The sequence below is a fragment of the Rana temporaria genome, chromosome 12 (assembly GCF_905171775.1).
Source record: "Rana temporaria chromosome 12, aRanTem1.1, whole genome shotgun sequence".
Taxonomy (NCBI): Eukaryota; Metazoa; Chordata; class Amphibia; order Anura; family Ranidae; genus Rana; species Rana temporaria.
The window spans coordinates 25,896,461-25,904,202 of NC_053500.1; positions in this window are offsets into that span (position 1 = coordinate 25,896,461).

The window sequence follows — 7,742 nt, forward strand, 5'->3', positions numbered from 1 at the left end:
GCGCGGGGACGCGCTTCATTTAAATGATACACGCCCCCTACCCGACAAATTTGAATTCCGCCGGGTGATTTACGCTACGCCGCCGCAACTTTACAGGCAAGTGCTTTGTGAATAAAGCACTTGCCTGAAAAACTTGCGGCGGCGTAACGTAAATCGGATACGTTACGCCGCCGCAGAGATACGTCCAGTGTACAAGAATCTGGGCCCCTGTCACTAAATAAAATTGTTAGCTCACAGTCCTGTTTACACCTTGCTTTGGCTTCGCTTCAAAAAGTAGCTTTAGTGGTGCTTCATAGCGTCTTCAAAGCCTCCATAGAAATCTATGGCAAAGCTTGCTTGAAGGCCCACTAAAAGCCCCACCAAAGCCTCATCGAAGCCTCATGGAAGCCCCACCAAAGCCTCAAGGAAGCCCCACCAAAGCCTCATGGAAGCCCCACCAAAGCCTCAAGGAAGCCCCACCAAAGCCTCATGGAAGCCCCACCAAAGCCTCATGGAAGCCCCACCAAAGCCTCATGGAAGCCCCACCAAAGCCTCATGGAAGCCCCACCAAAGCCTCATGGAAGCCCCACCAAAGCCTCATGGAAGCCTCACCAAAGCCTCATAGAAGCCCCACCAAAGCCTCATAGAAGCCCCACCAAAGCCTCATGGAAGCCCCACCAAAGCCTCATGGAAGCCCCCACCAAAGCACCAAGCAAAAGCAAGGTGTAAACAGGACTGTAAGCTAACCATTTTATTTAGTGACCGGAGCTTCGACAGCGTTCAGAGAGCTTTAACAAAGCCTGTCCGAAGCCTTGTTTTGAATCAAGTGAAAACTAGCCCTAATGCAGTAAGGCTTAGCTCACACTGGCATTGCCATTGGCTGGCGCCTCTGTCAATCACGCGGCACGCCAGGGGGCGGAACCGAGTGATACAGCGGAGGCTATGGCTGCCGCTGTATCACAGGAGCGCGCCCGCAACAGCTCCACACTATGCAAGCTCGCTCGCATATCTGTGTGGAGTTGTTGCGGGGAGGAGCCGAGACAGCCGCCGAGGGACTACAGAAGACATGGATCGGATGGTCACCAGTCATCTCTATGACTGTCGGAGGCCCAGGCGCGATGTGATGACTTCACGCCCGGGTACCGGTTATAAACAAACCGCAATTGCATCTAGTAAGAATGAGATCTGTGATTTTTTTTTTCACGATCTCATTCTCTCCAGCCTGGAGGAGAGATGTGGGATCTTATTGACCCCGAATTTCTCCTTAAAGAGGACCTGTCACACACATTCCTATTACAAGGGATATTTACATTCCTTGTAATAGGAATAAAAGCGATCGAAAAAAAAAAGTGTAAAAAATAAATAAATAAGTAAAATAAAAAATGTAAAAAAATAAAAACGCCCCTGTCCCCGGTAGCTCGTGCTCAGAAGCGAACGCACACGTAAGTCCCGCCCACGTATGTAAACGTCGTTCAAACCACACAAGAGGTGTCGCCGCGTGCTTTAGAGCGTGTGCAACAATTCTAGCATTAGACCTACTCTTCAACTCTAAACTGATAACCTGTAAAAAATTTAAAGTGTCGCCTATGGAGATTTTTAAGTAATGAAGTTTGGCGCCATTCCATGACTGTGCGCAATTTTAAAGCGTGACATGTTAGGTATCTATTTACTCGGCGTAATATCGTCTTTCATATTTTACCAACAAATTGGGCTAATTTTTTTTAAATTCATGAAACCATTTTTTTTTACAAAAAAAAGGCGTTTGAAAAATTATTGCGCAAATACCGTGCAATGACCTCCATTTTATTTCCTAGGGTGTCTGCTAAAAAAAACGTATATAACGTTTGGGGGTTCTGAGTAATTTTCTAGCAAAAGAATGATGATTTGTACATGTAGGAGAGAAGTGTCAGAATAGGCCTGGTATGGAGGTGGGTTTTAAAGCCCGGTATTGAGGTGGGTAAATAAAGTGGTCCCAGCTAAGTGTATACAGTATATATACTGATACAGATGAGTGTCCTTGTGTCCTTCATGCTGTGTGAAGGGGGCACATTACACCCCCCACCAGGGATCTGGTTTCTTCTGTCTCTCGTGACCGTGTGTGAAGGTAGCTTGGGCTGGCATAGGGAGGGCGGCAAGACATTCTCTAGAGCCTCCTGACATGGCGGGTGTGAATTCCAGGGAGGTCGAACGAAGGGGAAAGGATTCTGTCCTCCGCAGATCATCTGACACAATGAATGGAGGTACAGTATGTTTATAGATCAGAGCGACGAATCAGTGAGAGGCCACCAACCGTAACTACTGCGGAATATTCTCTGACCCAGCGTGGCCAGAACTTTCTAATCTGCCAATCACATAGTGGAGACATTTCCTATCGTGACCTGTCACCCATCATCATTTCTTTAATGGAAATTAAAAAAAAAGGAACCCCTACAGTTTTTATTTCATTTAACCACTTGACCACTGGGCACTTAAACACCCTTAATAACCAGACCGATTTTCAGCTTTCGGTGCTCTCACATTTTGAATGACAATTACTCAGTCATACAACATTGTATCCATATGAAATTGTCATCCCTTTTTTTCGGCTTTCTTTTGGTGGTATTTAATCACCTCTGCGGTTTTAATTTTTTTCGCTATAAATGAAAGAAGAACGTAAATTTTGTAAAAAAATGAATTTTTCTTAATTTGTATTATAACATTTTGCGAAAAAGAAATTTTTCTTCATAAATTGACGTGGCACTGATAGGCACAGGTGGCACTAGTGTGCACAGGCTGTAGTGGCACTGGTGTGGCTCTGGTAGCACTGATTAGCGCACAGGGGGCACTGGTGGGCACAGGCGGCACCGGTGGGCACAGGCGGCACTCGTGGGCACTGATGTTGCGCAGATAAGCACTGGTGGGCGCAGATGGCACTGATGGGCACAGGTGTGGCACTGATGGGCACAGGTGTGGCACTGATGGGCACTGGTGTGGAACAGATGTGGCACTTTGGGGCACAGATGTGGCACTGCTCAATAGAAAAAAACTCACTGTTTGGGTCACAAATCACTCTCCTCTCCTCTCACGCTGGATCTGTGTGAGGAGAGGAGAGTAAGGATGAGCTCCGGCGTGCTCGCATAGAACACGTGCAGACCCCGCCAGAAAGTGAGCACGGCGCTGCGCTAATAACAGCCAGGGAGACATATCACGATCCCTGCAGCCGAGCATTGGGACAATGTCTCCCTGGCTGTGATTAGCACAGCGTCGTGCTCAATTCCTGGCGGGCTCTGCACATGTTCTATGCGAACACGCCAGAGCTCATCCTTAGAGGAGAGTGATGAACTTGCAATGACCCTGCTGTCTGTTTGTTTACATTTGCAATCGCTCCGTCATTAGACGGAGCGATCACGTGGTAAACGGCCGCTGTCATTGGCCGTTTACTGAGATCCGTGTTGCTACGGGTCCCGTGGACCCGGCGTGCACGGATGTTCCCGTGTGCGCGCGCCAGGGCGCGCGCGGGAACAATTCTCTGGGAGGACGTTAATTAACGGCCTCCCTGAGTTAAGAAACCGCCCTGTAGACGTACTTTTGCTATAGGGCAGTTGTAAAGTGGTTAAAGGATCCCTAAAGCAGGCCATACACAGTCGAATTTCGAACAAATTTTCTTTTCAAAATCAGAAATTTCTTTTTTTTTGTGATCCGATAATGCCACCATTGATTTTCGAAATTAGGCGGACCAAACCTTCATGTTGCCGGGAATATTTGTTTCTCTCCGGGAATATTCTTTGTAAAAAAAGGGCACTTTTTTCCCCCGTTGATAGCAGTGCAGCCATTGGCTTGCACTGCTGTCAATCACATCCAATGATGCGGCGCGTGGGGAGGCGGCGCTGAGTGATACAGTCTACGGCTATATCACGGGAGCGCGCCCGCAAGAACTTACCCCCATAGGAGGGAGCTCCCATGAAGGGGGTTAGTTATTGATGGGAGGAGCCGAGACACCCCAGAAGATGTGGATCGGGGCCACTCTGTGCAAAACAAGCTGCACAGTGGAGGTAAGTATAACATGTTATTTTTTTTTTAAACGGGAACCTTTAGTGTCCCTTTAAATCTAAAGGAAATCGAACAACAAAAGTTGTATAGTGTGTATCCAGCTTAACTGTGTTGGTTGAATCAAGAAATTTTCTCTCTTTCCACCATGGAAAATTGCATAAGGCGTGATTGATGAGTGTGTATTGACGGGGTGATTAGGAGTGAGTTATCTCCAGACAGGGGAGAGAGTGTGTGGAGACAAGGGGGGGAGATCTGTAACTGCTGGGGGCAGACGACACTTGTCATTCCCAACTATGTCCTCCAGACAGAGGTCAAACTAACCGAGAAATAGTTCCCTGAAAGGATTAGATGCCCGTACGCTCAGGGGCCAGGGTGCAAGTCCCAGATTAATAAGGAATGTGGTGAAAGTGGGGCCCTGTAATAAAATATTAGATTTTGGGGTGTACTCGTTGAAGGGCAAATGACCACAACTTGCAGTCAGACTTCAGTCCAGACAGCAGGACGGTCATACTTCTCCTTCATTCAGAACCCTGCTTGTTGGCCAGCCTAAACATTTTCTGTAATATCTGCAAACCAAGAATCCGTGTTTTAATGTAAAGGTTTGCCAGAAGTGTAAAAGGGTATACCATAGCGTGTGCAGGGGTTTCAAACTGGCGGCCCTCCAGCTGTTGCAAAACTACAAGTCCCATCATGCCTCTGCCTGTGGGACAGTGTTGCCAATCGTCTGACAAACAGACAGTTTGTAAAAAAAGGGCACTTTTTTCCCCCGTTCGCAAATGTCAGTGGTTGCGGGAATGTGCCAGTAAAAATAGCCGAGATCGATTTGGCTTGGAGGTGCGCATGGAGATTGGAGGCAGGGGGTGTTGGTGGCACCGCAGAGGGTGGGGGATGGAGACAGGGGTTGTTGGTGGCACCGCAGAAGGGGGTGGAGGCACGGGACGATCGAGGCAGGGGGTGATTGGAGGCAGGGGGCCTGGGGGTGATTGGAGGCAGAGGGAGATTGTGGCACCACAGAGGGGGGTGAAGGCAGGGGGTGTTGGTGGCAGAGGGGGGATGGAGGCAGGGGGTGATGTGACTAAATAATTTGCCCTTATTATATCGAAAATAACAAAAATATGTTTTTTTACCGTAATAGCTACCTTAAATCACATTGCTATTTGCCTAGTGTACATGTTTGTAGGCTAAATACTGAAATTTGCACCTAAAAATTAAATTTAGTAACTTTTGTGAAATGCCAGTAAAAAAGTGGCTGCGACAGTAAATTTCAGGTGTCGTGCCAGTAAATTTCAATCTGGTAGGTTGGCAACACTGCTGTGCGAGTTGTGCTTGTAACTGTCAGCCTTGCAATGCCTCATGGGGCTTGTAGTTTCACAACAACTGGAGGGCCGCCAGTTTGAGACCCCTGGTTAGCTGAGTACCTTTAAAGCGGTTGTATACCCGCGATGATGTTTTTATTTATTTTTTCCATCTGAAAGGCAAAAGCCGTAATGAGCTAGTATGCACCGCATACTAGCTCTTTATGAAATACTTACCTCGGAACGAGTTGAAGAGAACTTACATGGTCCACGCCGAGCGAGATGTCATCTTGAGTTGGCGTGTCTTCCGGGTATCGCCGCTCTAGCGCTGTGATTGGCTGGAGCAGCGATGTCGTCACTCCCGCGCATACGAGGCTGCCGGCCCTTTAGCCGAGGATCCCCGCTGCGCATGCGCCGCTGCAATCAGCAGCACATTGCGAGCGGAATATCTCCTAAACCGTACAGGTTTAGGAGATATTCTTTATACCTACAGGTGAGCCTTATTATAGGCTTACCTGTAGGTAATAGTTTAAAAAAAGCCTATACAACCACTTTGCCGACGTCAATCTGTCATTGGCGGGCGGCAAGTGGTTAAGGCCCATTCAGCCATATGCAGTGCAGGAAACAAGCGTTTACCATGCATTCAAGGTACCAGAGTGTTCTCATCTGCAACTGGTCCAGGGGTCCCAGGCATGCAAAACCATCCATAACCCCCCAAAAAAACAGCGCCCATTAAATGGAGGCTTACATATAACGAGGCCACTAAATTTTAAGGGCCAGATTCACAAAAGGGATACGACGGCGTATCTGCTGATACGCCGTCGTATCCCTGTTTCTATCTATGCGACTGATTCATAGAGTCATCAGTTACGCATAGATATCCCTTAGGCTGCATTCACACTATAGCGTACTGAATCGCGGCATTTGTCCCGCGAATTGCGGCGGCAAATAGCAGCGTTTTGTACCGCGATTGTGACTGCAGCCTGTGACCCCCTCTATGGAGATGGTTCACATCTCCTAGCCGAACACCAAAAGACGCCTGAAAAAAAGGTCCGGGACCTTTTTTCAGGCGGCAGGCGTCCGGCGTTCGGCGTGGAGATGTGAACCATCTCCATAGAGGGCAATGCAAAAGCATCCCTCTGGCGTGTCGGGGCGGCAGCGGCATTCACACTACAGGCGTATATACGCCTAGGTGTGAACGGGGCCTAAGATCCGACAGGTGTAATAGTTTTACACTGTCGGATCTTAGGATGCAGTACCGCTGCCGCCGCTGGGGGGAGTTTGCGTCGGGTATGCAAATTAGCAGTTACGGCGATCCACGAAACTTTTTCCCATCGTTACGTCGCCGCAAGTGTTAGTTTGCCATCGCAAACATAGGGCACCTTTTACAAAGTGTAAAATTACTACACCATGTAAAAGTATACCCGTCTTTCCCGCGTCGCTTTTGAATTTTTTTTACATTTTTTTTTCCCGGCGCAAGTCTTTTTTTCACATCGCGATTCACAAAACGTCGGCACGTCGTAAATTCACGCAAAGCACGTCGGGAAATTTGCGTCGGGAGCATGCGCAGTATGTCCGGCGCGGGAGCGCGCCTAATTTAAATGGTACCCGCCCCATTTGAATTGGCCCGCCTTGCGTCGGACGGATTTAGGATACACCGCCGCAAATTTCCAGGTAAGTGCTTTGTGGATCGGGCACTTAGACAGAAAATTTGCGGCGGTGTAACCTAAATCGGTTACGTTACGCTGCGCCCGGGCTACGTGAATCTGGCCCTAAGCCTTTAAGAGATGTACTAAGTACACAACATGCAACCGGAGCACGGGTGCTAAATATTGCGCTCACTAATGATCTACAGGTTGCAATGTAGTTGGTTATTAATAGACAAGCAAGAAAGAGATTGTCACTTAAGTGCTACCTAAGTTGTCACATTGTCACACAGCATTAACAAGGAGTAGGCCCCCCCTTACAATTAGTGACCGGTCAGTCTAAGGGGGGGGGGGGTGGGTTGAGTGCCTGGACTCAACATGCCACCAATGGGAATGATGCTTGGCATTAAACCTCTAATAATAGAAGCAGACCTTCGTACGGCTAACCCCCTCCTAGCCGGTAGCCAGCCTCTAATACCGCACAGATATTATATTTATATAAGCAGGCTAATGGCTGCAGCTGTTCTCAGCGATGACCTTGGGATTCTGACAATAGCCACCGACAGCTGCCACCCCCTTTTCCCCTGGCACCAGGGATGGGCAGAGTGCGTTCGTCCAAATTGATCTTTGCCGCAAAATGAGTGATCCTGCCTACGCCAAAATAACGGAACTGGCCTTCATTTATTTTTTGCTTTTGGCGAAATTGGCTTAAAAAATATCTTTACGTTTTTACTTTACCTTTAAGAAAATCTTCCGATATTGCTTTGTAAAGTTTTTTTTTTTTTTTTTTATT